The sequence below is a fragment of the Corvus brachyrhynchos genome, unplaced genomic scaffold, assembly GCF_000691975.1.
Source record: "Corvus brachyrhynchos isolate BGI_N302 unplaced genomic scaffold, ASM69197v1 scaffold544, whole genome shotgun sequence".
In the NCBI taxonomy this organism is placed as follows: Eukaryota; Metazoa; Chordata; class Aves; order Passeriformes; family Corvidae; genus Corvus; species Corvus brachyrhynchos.
The window spans coordinates 3,026,859-3,039,157 of record NW_008238325.1 but is presented as its reverse complement, the minus strand read 5'-3'; the positions used below and the strand labels follow the sequence as shown (position 1 = coordinate 3,039,157).

Here is a 12,299-nt window from a genome sequence, read left to right as displayed (position 1 = left end):
GCTGCTGCTGCTGGGTGAGTCCCACGGCTCAGGGCTGCCCTCCCCGCGCTAGCAAAGATGTGTAGGGGAGAAATTCTTCCCTGGGAGGAGGTGAGGCCCTGGCACGGGTTGCCCAGAGAAGCTGTGGCTGCCCCATCCCTGCTATAGGGATGTTAGTGCTTATGTTAATAAGCACTAACAAAAAAAGAGATTCATAATATCTAACAGATCATTGTTAAAAACTATATGAATAAAATTACAACTTTTCACAGAGCAAGTTACTCACATACAATACTGAAATGTCAGTTCAAGCATTAATTAATAGATATTCATGGTATCTAACCAATCAAACTGCTTTTCAGCTTGATTCCAGACAGCACTTCTGTTGTTTCTGTTTCGGCTGCAGTAGCTGAAAATCTCCCCCTCTCTCATTTGTGTCCCCAACCAAACCAATTCCCCTGCTCCTGGTGCAGCCGGAGCTGCAGCCGTGCCTAATGACAGGGAGGGAGGGCAGGAAAGCCTGTCAAACAAGATTATTCACAAAAAAAACCCAGCTAAGTGGATTTAAAATTGCAACCTGTCACTGCCTTCTGCAAGTCATTTAGGAAGAGCTGGAAACTGGAATAACAATTTTATCAGGAACAGAAAACCTAAGAAAGAAAGAAAAAGAGGATTTGTGGGAGGAGGCAGCCAGCCTGGCTGTGGGCTGAACTGTGGGTGGTGGGCTCAAGTCACAGAATCCCTAGGAAATAAGGTGGGGAGGGATGATGCCCATAATTCCCAGGGCAGAATAGCAAAAAACAGAGAATACAGAATTTTAGATGTAGTTTTAATGTGGGACAGTTGTATTCTATTAAAGAGAGAAGTATATATAGCATGTATTACATATAAACACACATCATCTATATTTATATATTTAAATATATATTCAAAATTTGTGTATATAAATATGTATTACCACGGTTTATATTTTTATATAAATATAGATATATATGTAGATTTATATGTCTTCCTTAGTTGTTCCTGTGCCAGTAGAAATAGTGATGCTTCATTCCTCACTGTCTCCTTCCTTTGCACCCCAAAGATCACTTGCAGGCAGGTACAAGAAATAACTAACTGAAGAGAAACACAGTTTAATTCTCCAGTGTTCAGCTCCTTCCACAGCCTCTTACAGTCCAAACCATGCTGTGCTGGGCCAGGAGGAGAAGGCAGACTGTGGGCCAGGAGCTTTGCCCCCATCCAAGGCTGTGGCTGGGTGAGTGCTGTCCCTCAGAGGTCTCAGATCCGGGCTGTGGATGGGTAAAATCTGGCGGAGTGGTTTTGTTAAACACCAAATACCCCAAATGCTGCTGGAGCAGGAGTCCCCGTGGGCTGCCAGGGGCCAGAGGCAGGGCAGGAGCAGGGAAGCTCTCTGTCCCTGCACGGCCACTTGACAGGCTCTGTTTGTTTAATGAGGAGAGCCAGCAGCAAGAACCTGGGCTGGGAAGGGCAGCGGGACGGGAGCACACCCAGTGAGTAAATCCCAGTGCTCTGGGCTGGGCTGCCCCACTGAACCGCCAACACCACACGGATCAGCTCACAGGACACAGGTCCTGAGCAAGGCCTGGCCCCGTGATCTGATCCCATGCGCAGCCCCTGAGCCACCCAGCTGCACCTGCAGCATTTAGGGTATTTGGGATTTAACACAAGCACCCAGGAAAGGAACAGTGTTGGGATACCCTGGTTATCTCAGCAGAGGTGCTGATAGCAGGGAGAAGCCTCAGACCTCTCTTGCTCAATTTGAAGATGCAAGAACAGCATAAACAGCTGAGGCTGTTGGTCCTCCATGGGACCAGGTCCCACCTTGGATCCTCTCTGGGCATCCTGGTGCTGAGAGGGGGTTTCACTCATACAAGGATGTCTGACCAACTCCCTTCGAGCTCTGAGAGAACTCCAGGGGATCTGCCCCAAGAAAGCATGAAACAGGAAAGGAAAAGAGGAAATAAGAAATAACCAGTACCAGGAGCCCTGGTCTGATTTTACATCTTTCTGAGTGAGATTTCATGGATTTTGTCCAAAACAATGGACAGGGAGAGCTTGCTCTGTTACTATGTGTATTGCAGTAATTTCCTCCATGAGCCCAAACTGTCACCTTCTGGTGACAAACACCCAGAGCATTGTTGCCAAGTTGCAAGACAGCACAGGGAGAAAAAGGCAACTTATAGAAGTGGTTTGCTACCTGAGTATTAACAATGCTGCATAAAATAACAGCAGAAAGAAATTTTCTGTGGTTAGAAATTTCTGCATGAGTCAGTTTTAGACAGTATCAGGCAATTATTTCATTCCAGTTTCCCCTTTTTCATTGGTAATTGCTGTGCTAAGACTACACTCCACAACGGCCCTCCAGTATTAGGCCCTAAGAACTCTGGTATCATCAAAAGTAGAAATGAAAAACAAATGCAGAAGTGGTAAGCACTGTCTCACTGATGGAATGTCAGAAAAAAATTACTGTGACAGTTTGGATCTGGCAGGAGCACTCAGGCCTGGCTGTATCCCACAGCTCCTTGTGCCTCTGGGCTGGCTCGGGGCAGGATCAGCTCCCAGGGCAGGATCAGCTGTGAGGCAGGTTTAGCTCTGGGACAGGATCAGCTCTGGGGCAGGATCAGTTCTCGGGGTAGGATTGATGCCATGAAGATTTTTTGCCTTTTCTTTTATACCCCTGTTTTACCTTTTTTACAACTTCTGTATTCTCAGTGCTTTTTGCCTACATTCTTGGACTTGTTTGTCAAGCTGAGAGACTCAACATTTTAGAAGCTTCGTAGCTGGGGATCAGTGTGCCCCAGAGCCCAAGGTCCTCTCCAGAACACATTCTGTAAACCAAGATAGAGCCATCCAGGGGAAGGCTCCTTGGGGAGGGGGGCTCACTTGAGCCTCTCATTAGGGAATCTTTGATAGATATGCTAATTAGTAACACCTATAATGTTATACCAGATCTTTTGGGGGGGGCATTTGGTGGGGTGCATTTCGGTGCATATGACCTGGACGTGTGCACCTAAGGATGCTTACAATAAATACCGAGGTAAAATCCCTTTTTCCCTTCTAACCGTGTTTCACTCTTGATTTTAAGACCAGGAAAAGGTATCAGGATCAGCTCCTGGGACAAGATCAGGTCTCGGGTTTTACTGCTCAGCTCAAAGTGGTCACTTCCACTCCCTGTTTGTGCTGTGGGCACAGTGGACAGTGTCCCCTCTGTCCTCTGAAACGTTCCTTTGTCATTAATCGAATTCAACTGGATGCCTCAGCTGCTCCCTTACATTCTCATCCATGAACTATGAAGCAGCAGTGGTTATCTGCTGAATTAAGTAGTTCAACTAAAAGAATCCCATATATTGTTTCCAGTCAATGGGCACTATGAATAGATTTTATGTAAAATTACTGGGAATGCATAAGCCATTTTGCCTAATGTTATGGAATTTCTTCTCCCAAACCCTGTGTGAAATGTAATTCATGTTCAGATACTGACAACTGAATCATACTCAGCATTCATATACAGTGCTTTATATATGCAAACTGCCATAAAACATTAATTAAGCAATAGATTTCCTAATGCTGAGAAAGTGTACTCACACCAGGCTCGGTGAGTTAAGTATTTAAATACTGTCAACGCTTAAATACTATTTACAGAGTTTCATTGTGCTATGAGCTCAGTTATTGGCAGAGCTGTAACAGTCAGTGGCTTCTCCATACGGTAAGTAGGAGTAGGAACGGTGGCTTGGTCTTCATCTACACCAAACTTTACTTTGAAATTGTACTTTTGCTATCAGCGTGATATTTTAAAAGTGAAGTAACTGTAGTAAGAACACAGGCTGTCTGTTTGCAGACTCCTGGTACAGCTACAATACAGAGGCAACACTACCATTTATTGGAGTCTTTAATGTTCCAGGTGACTTTTACTCCTTTTTCCCAGCCAGGGCTATCCAAAGCCACAGGGCACGTTCATCAGAGTGCTGGGACATCCTCTCAAGCAGCTGTCTGCCCGTGGTGGTGCCCAACCCCGACAGCTCCCAGTTGGATCCTCCCGAGGTGGATGCAGGCTTTGGAGCTCGGTGTTCTCCTGGGAGGGCAGAAGGACACTCAGCGCAGTTTAAGTCGTGGGGTTTTGTTGCATTGCTATGGGTTCATTCTGTTTATTGGTCAGGAAAATGGTGAGATTTGGCTGCAGCTGTCCTGAGTCAGCACCACACCTTGTAAAATGTCCCAGCTCTGACGTGCTCTCCCGTTGCCTCCACTCCCTGGAGAGGCAGGAAAGGCTTTCAGTGCCACATGAGGCATGACTCACGCTCTGGGGGTATTTATAGCTGCCAGGTACTGACACAGGTGTGAACCCGGCAGACAGAGCAGATCCCACACGCTCCCGTGTCCCTGTGTGCCAAGCCTTCCCCAGCCAGCTGGAAGCTTGTCAGGAACAGCAGACAGCCCCCTCCCCAAAGGACAGAGACCCTGCCTGCTCAGCCCCTGAGTCTTTTCATAGCAGAGACTGTCATCAGGAAGACTAAAAGGAGCTTTAAAATCATTATTTAAGCAATGATAGTGCAGACTGAGGTCACGACACAGAGAACTGACACATTCCTTCCAGATCCCAGGAATCACGAGATCCCAAAGCTCTTCCAAACACTCCTCTGGGCTGTGCAGACCCCAAACTGCTCTTGGTTTAGGTGCCATGCACTACAGGGCTGGGTGCTTTAATTTAAATAGTCAACAATAAAAAGACTTTTTAATTGATTAAAGACTTTTTAATTGATTAGTCACTGCAGCCAGGAGCGTCACAGAGTTTACTTTCTTATTCCATTAATGTATTTGTTTATATGTGCAGAAGGATTCAATCTGATGTAAACTATGAAATATGTTGTTTATTGAACAAAGACAGGTTCCAAGGCACTTGTTAACACTGAAATCAAACCCTACTCTTAGCCATCTATTTGCATTAGTCAGTCACCTCAGAGCCCACAAACCTGGCTGAACACTACAGCACTTCATTAAACAGTCTGGGAAAGCATCTAGAAGATAAATAACCTGTTAAAAAACTTCTGATGTGTCAATAGTTTGCCATGAGACTGGAAGACATACCAGAGCTTTGTCTATGACTTGTATTTGTATTAATGCCTTGAAAACCAGAGAGCAAACCCAAAATTTGCTGATGCTATCAAGTTTGCTGTCAGCACTCTGGAGAACAGAATTAGAATTTTGAGTGATTTTGATAAACTGGTTTCTGACAGACATTTGTGCCTGGATGCCATCTGTGACGGTGCATCGAGTTTTAACTTTAGTTCACCAGCACCCAGAAAGGATCTGCTGGCAGGGGAAGCAGCCTGCAGGCTTTGCTGCTGGGGGAAAACCAGGCAAAAATCCTTCAAGGAGGAAAACTGAAACTCTGACCATCCTGACATTTTGTTTTGCTGACAGCGTTAAAATGCCACATCTGTCTCAGTGATACTGAGAGAGCCTCAAAGTTCACCTCTGCTTGAGCAGTCAAGAATAAAATGAACAGCAGCATTAACAGGATTAGTTGGAACAGGTCCTAGGATCAGGGATCTTGTTGGCTGTTTCCAAGTGGGACAAACAAGTTGAATTCAACTCTGTCCTGGGAAATGTGCTTATTGTAAATAAAGTAACTTTTGTTTTCCTGCCCAGTCACTGTGGATCAGCTCCACAGATCAGATTCCACATTAATCTGCTTCCATCCAGCCATGATTGCCAGGTCAGCCTCAGTCCACTCAACCTGAGGGACCTGTCTCTGAAGTCTGCTGCATATCCCTCAGCCTTGTGATGGACCACAAACAGAATCAATTCATGTTTGAAGTCATTTTTACCGTTTTTTCTGGTACGTGACAAGACAACATTTCTCACACGACAGGACTGTTTTGGGCTGTGTTTTACCGGGAGCAGCACGGTGCCACCAGTGGAGCTCACTACACCGGGGCACAGTGGTGTCCTCTTAGCAGAACTATTTACGACAAAATAAAGCACACAGAAATGGAAATGCATCTCCATTCAGTGAGTGTTAATATTTCATATCCATTGCTGCAGCTGCGGACTGTGGCACGCGGAAAGGCCGCCAGGAAGGCGAGCAAGGGGTTCCCAGCGGGGGAAGGAGCCCGAGGGCCACCGCCCTTGGGGAGCCGGCTGTGTCCTGACAGGCTGTGACAATAACCAGCCTTCACACAAATCCTCCAAGGGCTTGTGGTCACATCAGCATTCCTGACTGCCCCGCTGACAATATCGAACACGGCTCACAGATCAAGCGGTATCAACATCACTGAGCCTTATCTGCTCATTCTCAGAGCTCGTCTGTCAATAGCGCTGTTTGCGCCCGCTGGCCCCTGCCGGGCTGGGTGGGGTTATCTGCAGGGCCACGTGTTGCAAGACTCCCTTTGCTCCCACGTTCACCTTAATCTGGCCCAGCAGATGAAGGCCTGGAAGATGAAACAGTCCTCAGGCTGGTGACACAATCAGTGGTCAGTCACAATGATCCCTTCAGACTTGACCAGCCAGAAACAGCAGCAGCCCTTGTCAAACAATCAGAAAACACAGCTTTGTGTTAAAGGATTGCAAGAGACTTGGAGCCTACTGAGGCTGCAAACAACTGACATCAGACTGAGCCTGACACGAGTCTCAAAAAATCCTTATCTCCTTTGTTGATATGTTTACCCCCAAATTACTTTAATGTGCTCAAATACAAGTCTACAGACATTTAAAGAACAATCAATATTTACACCTGAAAGCTTTCAAGGACCCAGGGCAGCAGAATTCTGCTGGATACTGCAGCAGCTATTCTGTGCACTATATACAGCACAGCCCATGTCTCAGAGCTGAAACAATGCCATCCTTCCCAAAATCTGGTCTGTGGTATCCTTCTCAGCTGACTGAAGAGTGGGGAAAATTCCCCAGACCTCACTACCTACCAATACCCCCAGCACAGTTCTGCACCACCAAACCCAGACCAAAGGCAGATTGTTACAGTGGCTCCTCACACGGAGGCAAAGTCAGTCCATCACCTGGTGACCCACTTGCTGCTTCTTTGGGACCTCTGGAACTCTCCCACCTCACCCCCAGAGATCCCAGCTTCAAGCACTCCTTCCTCCCTGCCCTGATAGAAGACTCTGGCAGTAAAACTCTTTGCTCCTGGTCAGGAGACTGAGGGATTAAACAAATTCAAGAGTGAGAACTCCAAACGATAATTATCTGTAGTATCTGAGCACTCCCAGCAGCAGAGTTAACGCTGCAATGTGACACAGTGCCACGGGGCAGTGAAGAAAAGGCATTTTTTTACAGAAGGGCTTTTGCTGCAGACAGGAAGTTTGCTTTTTGAATTAGTCACCAGTTTCACTCCAGGCTGATTACACCAGTTTCATTACCATACAATAGCACTGTTTCCATGCAAGTGCTATCAAGATTACATTTATGGTTCCAAAAGTTGTTTCACCACACCTACACACAACCTGAGTGCTGCACACAGGAGCAGATAAGTGCTCTCCCTGTTCTGCGTGCTTACCCAAACCCCATAACCTTTCAGGTACACTGCTCCTGGGGTAAATAGAAGGGAGTTGACAACAAATAATGAACACAGAAATAGACCTGAACTTTGACAATTATGCATATTTTGACAATAATCATCACATCTAGGAGTGGGATATAAGCATGCCATGGAACATGTTCTTTATAAAGAAACATGAAGTGGCATTATGACACCAATTCAAGGGAGATGATATCTGATAAGTTCTGGCAGCACAGGCTACTTTAGCAATAGTGATAAGATCTCTGGCAGGACTTTTGATGGAAATAATGAACATTTTTTTCTCTGTGTGTGTCACTTTTTTTCTTTTCTTTTTTTTTTTTTTTATACTTTATTTACACCCACCAGCAGCTGTGATTATTTCTTGAAAAAATGAAAGTCTGGTATTTTGCATTTGAGGATCCTTTGGCAGAGAAAGTCCCCATGGGGCTCCACTTCCCTGAGACACACACAGGAGCTGGGCAGGAGGGGGGTGACTCTGCACAACCCAGCTCCTGCTCAGGAAGGCGCTGGCAGGAGGGAGATGCTCTGAGGGCTGAGTCAGGGCAGGAACCAGCTCACCCCAGTGCCACAGCCCGGGCACAGCTCTGGCCTGAGTCACCTGCAGCCTGTGACAGCAGCTTCTCTCTGCCTTCTGGGGCTGAGACACAGAACAGCTTCACTTGGAGCAAAACCTGTCCATGGAATTACCCTGGCTGTCTCGTTTTACTCCCTATGAGCACATCCTGATTCTGGAATGAGAACTGTTAATGCCACTGGATTAAGATAAACACACATTAGGCAGTCTTGCTGCGGATATGTATTCACATATGGAATTATTGAGAATTACTCAAGGTGCTGATAAGTTCAATATTCTATTTAAATGCTGTTGGATGCCAGGTTATTTTTGTCATCTTCTCCTTCCTCAACCCCTCCAAAGCAACCTAAATCATCCTGCTGCCAAATCCAAAATAAAGACTGCTTTGTACACCACTGCACTAAAAACTAATTCAGGCCCCAAAATCTTGCTCAATTTCATAAATTCAAAATGAGTAAACATTGAAAAATTTCTCCAGATTTGTTCAATGCCAGAAAACATTTGGTGCAATTATGTTCTTTGACCTCTGTGATTATTTCATTTTGTCAGCTTCCCTTGGTAATTATTCTCCCTTTACCTTTAGATTTACTATTACTATCACACAATGGCAGCATGGGAGAGACAGAAGAGCAACTCTTCCCCAAATGATTTTGAATCTTCTCAGTTTAACAGTTTTATATTGGATTGTGAGCCAGCTAAGTAATTTAATCTTAAGTGAGTGGTAAGGTATGTCTGTTATACCCAGGGAACATTGCCATCTTAGGAATGAAATGATGTGCAGTATCCTTAGCCCATGACATCCCTTGGGATTTTCTCAGCAGCAGTGCTGAGAAATCAAAATACAACATTTAGTATGATTTGTACCCTTAAAATTCAATTATCACCCTGCCTAGCTAGTACCTGGCAGAGCACTATGATCTCAGAAGTCTCTTTCACAGTCACAAGAACTTCTGACATATCAATAAACCTTATTTCAATGTGTAGTCACTAAGAGAGGCAGAGAATCTCTGACTGAAGGCAAGCAGCTCGTTCTGCCCAAGAGCTGCAGCTTCAGATTTCAGACAGGCACATTCTCTCACCTAATTCTGAGCATGTTTTCAAAGTGTCTTTTTTACTCAGAGCCTCACATTTCCCAGATTGTAGCTCAGTTTCATTTACAGAGCTCGGGCCTTCCAAGATCCAGCAGCAAACTCTGTGCAGGACGTACCTCGAAACTCAGCCCACTCCTGACAGCATTTTCTGTTCCTCAGGTACAGCACAGTTTTTCTGTAAAATCTCTTTCTAAATAAGCTCAGTGGGACTCAGTCAGGTCTCAGGAGGTGACACATCCCTTTGCTGACACAGACTCCACAGCTCAGGTGTGGCTGTGCATCTTTAAAGAACCACCAGAAGAGCTGGTCAGAAGGTCCCTTCAGTAACACCAGGAAGTTTTTACATCCTTTTATACCATTAGATCTTGTTGTCATCAGACAATGACAAACTTTCAGGGTACTGAAACTTTAGATATTGCATCTGTTACTGATCTAAACTGCCCTTATTTAGTCTTTGCCTATAAGAAGTACAATACATTGAAAAACCCACCCAAAGCCACTGCTTTACTTGCACAAAGTATCTCCAGCAGCAGCAGCTCATGACTCGCTCTCTCTAAGTAAGTCAGAAATAACCTCAGCCTGTATGAGCAGTTTTACTGAACAAGCAGGGTTACTCAGCACAGCAAAAGCTGGTTATACATGTAAATACTGCATGGTGAACTGTTTAGTAACCAAATTTATGCTTTTCAGCTGATTTTTATTTTGGCATTTTAAAGATAGCATCAAATCATCTGGAAATTGTTTTTAAAATATGCTTGATCATTTTAAAAATCAAATTAATACAGCCAACTCTGATGATTATATTTTGCCTAGACCCTGCTGCATTGTCATGCCTTCATGTTGCCCAACCAGAGCTTGTTTCAGGAAAACATTAATTTCCTGAGAGTCTAAACCACTACCATTCATGAAGCACAACCACCCAATGTAATGCATACTTTGTAATTCAAATATTAAGTGCTGCATCCTCCCATGATTTATTTAACTTCCGTGTCTAAACCCTCGGCCAGGGATTTTCAAACTTTCCAACCCACAGATCCCTCAGTGGTCTGTAGCCATGCACCCAAATTCATTTCTAAGAAAACCAGACTTGATTCTTTCAGTTACCTCCCACAGACTCCTTGCACTACAGACTAACTACCTAGAGCTGGCTGGTAATGAGAGATTAAATTAATACATGTAGTAGGGCACTGGGACATGAGAAATCATATTCCATATTTAAACTCAACAGCATAAAGATCATTTGTTACTTGGAATGTGATACATTTCCTTCTTCAGAAATAGCAGCAATTAATAGCCTAGTGTAGAATTAACAAATGGAGAGTAATTTTATTCTGTCACTGAAAAAACCAACACACACCACAATCCAGCAGTGAGTTGGGATTAAACAGATAGGATTTAAACCAACATTACAGTCTGGTCTTTATAACACTGGCTACTGGCATGTTGGGAAAAAGTGTAAGGCAAATAATTCAGATGTGGGTTTGCTACAGAGGCGATGAAGGTGAGCAAGCCCACATCATACCCAAAACCTGAGCACAGAACAAGAAAATAAAATGCTTCTGCAGTGACACTGTGGCCTTTCAGCAATTCTTACAGCTGGTTTTGAAGAGAACTTTGCCAGCTCTTGCTGGCAGGTGACTGATTTTGGCTGGCTCACATCAGGGTGGGTATTGTGGTAGCTCTGCTCCCAGAGAACTTCTAGGAGGGGGGAATCAGATGGAGAGTGAAAAGAACAAGAACAAGTGGAGAAATGGCATAAAAACTTCCAAGGGAGCCCAGTTATTTAGTTTCCAAAGCAAACATCTATGGATGGGCTAAGCAGCCATGGAGAGAGAACTCACAGAGGCTGTAAGTGCTCAGAGAGGTCTTTTTCAGTGTTTCCAGGAAATGCAGTACTGCTCTGGGAAAACCAGGGCCCACGTGTCCATCACAAGGTAAGGGTTATGTGGGTAGCAGGCAGAGCCTAGAACAGCGAGAGGACCAAAGCCCAGCTGTGGGGCTGTGACAGGAGACAGAATACCTGCTCCAGCCCCAGGCTGACCTGCCCAGCACCTGCATCAGCTCAGGAGCAGCCTGCAGCCCACAGGTTTTGTAGGTGAGTGAGAAGATTGTGGACCTGGGAGAAATCAGGCGGGGCCTGGCAGACCAGCATCCCCCTGGGGACACTCAGCTACCAGGTACAGGACACGGGTGCACCTACAAACCACATACAGGGCGTACGGTTTCACACATGAGACATCCTTAACAAGGTTGTTCCAACCACTGCCCACTCCACAGCAGGGCTGCTGGAACACAGCGTTTGTGTTCCTCAGGAGAGGTTTTATTTGCAAAGACTTACACATCAGCAGCAGAGGGGTTCAGTTTGAGCTCCAGAGGATCACCAGGAGTACAGTACTCACCAGAGGATTGGTGACCATGGGGATGAATCCCCGCTGTGAATGCTGCAAAAATAATTTCCGTAGAATTTAGCCTCTGTGAAAATTGTTCAGGAATAAGAGAATGTTACTTACAAAACTTATTTCAAATCCTTTAGACTTTGCCTACCCCAAGTGCTGTGTTTAAATTAGGCTTGGAAACAAGGTGTGGTAGAAAGGATCTACATGACACCATTACGTGGATAAATACAGAGAATTGTAAAGAACTGAGTAAGATGCAACAGCAAAGACTGGAGGGTGCCAAAACAACTAATGATACTTTCTTGAAAGGAATGTCTAATAGAAAGTCCAAGGGACGACTTCTCCTACCCCAAGTGCTGTGTTTAAATTAGGCTTGGAAACAAGGTGTGGTAGAAAGGATCTACATGACACCATTACGTGGATAAATACAGAGAATTGTAAAGAACTGAGTAAGATGCAACAGCAAAGACTGGAGGGTGCCAAAACAACTAATGATACTTTCTTGAAAGGAATGTCTAATAGAAAGTCCAAGGGACGACTTCTACAAACAGTGGCACATAGCCAGTCCCCGTGACTCAGCCTTGCCAGGCCACGCTGCTGGTCACAGGCCACCAAGTGCCAACAGCACCAACCTCTGCCAGCGGCCACATCTCCCGCCCGAGCCATCAGTCGGTCCCGACTCTGCAACACGGGGGAAAGCGGGA

General features: G+C 45.2%; 1 long non-coding RNA gene across 1 annotated transcript; it reads right to left on the bottom strand.

The window, feature by feature from the left end:
• Positions 1 to 3,494: 3,494 nt before the first annotated feature.
• On the bottom strand, positions 3,495 to 12,299 carry LOC108446779. Its single transcript, XR_001862078.1, has 2 exons — positions 12,228 to 12,299; positions 3,495 to 11,640 (listed from the first exon to the last, which is right to left on the bottom strand). It is a non-coding gene; the product is annotated as an uncharacterized LOC108446779 (long non-coding RNA).